The 2045-nt window shown below is 23.9% G+C and overlaps 1 non-coding gene across 1 annotated transcript; it reads right to left on the bottom strand.

Annotated features, from left to right (window-relative positions):
- Nucleotides 1-1647: 1647 nt before the first annotated feature.
- Nucleotides 1648-1721, bottom strand: TRNAR-UCG (transfer RNA arginine (anticodon UCG)). The gene has a single exon. It is a non-coding gene; the product is annotated as a tRNA-Arg (tRNA).
- Nucleotides 1722-2045: the final 324 nt, after the last annotated feature.

Genomic DNA, 2045 nt, shown 5'->3' with positions numbered 1-2045 from the left:
GTAAGTTATTGAATAATTAAATTAAATTAAATCATCATGTGTTTGGTTGTTGAATGTTTCTTTATATTGTTAATAGATGCAAAAGACTGAATTAAGATTATATATATATATTATGTATTAGATTAAGAAAAAAAAACTACTCATTATAATATATCGAAGTTGTTATCTATTCTTAATAAGTAGTCTTAGGGGTGTTTGATTTACCTATTAGGTGCAGCTGATAATTAATAAACACTCAAATAAGTGAACTAAAATATTTAGTAAGCTTGTAAAAATGAAGTTGATAGCTGATGGGTAACTGATATGGTACTCATCAACTATAGTTTGTATCCGCTTTATTTTTAGAGCTATTTCTCATCAGCTGATAGCTGATTTGATTTTATTTTTTATTTGACTATATTATCATTTTTTATTTAACTTGAAAATTAATATTATTAATATTTTTATCTTTTTCATTTATAATTTTAACATTTTAATCAATACATTCTAATTTTATTAAAATATTTTTTATTAATAACATAAAATATAAAATATTTATTTATATCTAAAAACTTAAAATTTATTATAAGTTTTTCCTTTATCAACAATAATAATTACTTTATTATTTTATCTATAATTTTAAAGTTATTTATTTTTTAAAAAATTTAATTATTTTCTTATTTCAATAATAAAATAAATCGATATGATATAATATAATAGAATAATAATTACATATTTATTTTAATAATATAATAAATGATATAATATATTAATTTAATAATTATATATTTAATTTAATAATAAAATAAAAAATACAATAAAATAAATTTATATTTTTATATTTATTTCAATAATAAAATAAGCTATATGATATATACCTGTATTAGTCATTTCACATATCAATAGTAACAGTTAAATATAATTTTACCAAATACTTAATATAAATAAGCTATTATCAGTTACTAGCTATTAGCTAACAGTTATAACTTGTATTCAATAATTAAACCAAACAAAGCTCTTAGACTAGTGAGCCTATTTCATACTCTTTCACTATGTTTGGATAAATTTTAGGAGATGAATGAAAATAAAAAAAGAAAAATATTTTTTATTCTTTATTCTTTATTTTTCCTCCTTGTGTTTGGATGAATAGAAAATAAATGGAAGAAAATAAAAATTGGCATTAAAATCGAGAATTTTTTTTCTTTGATTTCTTTTTTTTTTTTAATTTAGAGAGAAAATAATTAAAGGAAAATAAAACTTATTTTTCTCCTTTCCTTTATTTTTCTTCTCTTATCCAAATAAAAAAAAAATCTTTTCACAAGTTATTTTTCCTTATTTTTCTTCCTCTCCCTCTTTCACTTATCCAAACATGGCGTTTAGAATCGGTTATGATGGACTCTTTACCAGCTGATCCTAATGGGCCTGAGAATCATCTGCTTTGATGGATCTCAATACATCTGTGTGCTTAAATAAGTTTGGGCCAATGGTGGATGTGAATCTGCGCCCTGCTTTTTCAAAGGCTGGTTCATATGGCTGTAGATTCTTCCTTTCGACAGAGAACTGTCTCTTTAAGCGCTAGTGGTAATTTAGTAATTTAAAAACCAAAGGCCCAAAGGTCAACCGATTGGAGACAACGTCCCCTTATTGTAAAAAGTCATAACTTACAACCGACCACAGTGGGAGTCGAACCCACGACCTTTTGATCCGAAGTCAAACGCGCTAATCCACTGCGCTATGCGGTCATCTTTTGCTAAGTTTTTGGGTAAACATTCTTGAAGGTTACACATGCTCAAGATTAAAAACTTCTGCCTAATTACTGTGAAATCACCTTCTTTCCCATTTCCTTTCTTATAATAATTAAATAAACCGTGAATATTAAAAGATAATATTTTTATAAAAAAATTATTATTTTTTTTAATTTTAAAAAAATAGACTTATGTATTAAAAGATATGACACGTAAGCATAAAAAAATTAAAAAATATTGGTAATGAATTTCCCATCATGCTCATAAAGTCACTATTATCAAAAGTATTCACGTGCATCAAATGTCATGATCAATAATTTT

The sequence above is a fragment of the Hevea brasiliensis genome, chromosome 1 (assembly GCF_030052815.1).
Source record: "Hevea brasiliensis isolate MT/VB/25A 57/8 chromosome 1, ASM3005281v1, whole genome shotgun sequence".
Lineage (NCBI taxonomy): Eukaryota > Viridiplantae > Streptophyta > Magnoliopsida > Malpighiales > Euphorbiaceae > Hevea > Hevea brasiliensis.
This window is presented reverse-complemented; position numbering and strand designations above follow the sequence as displayed.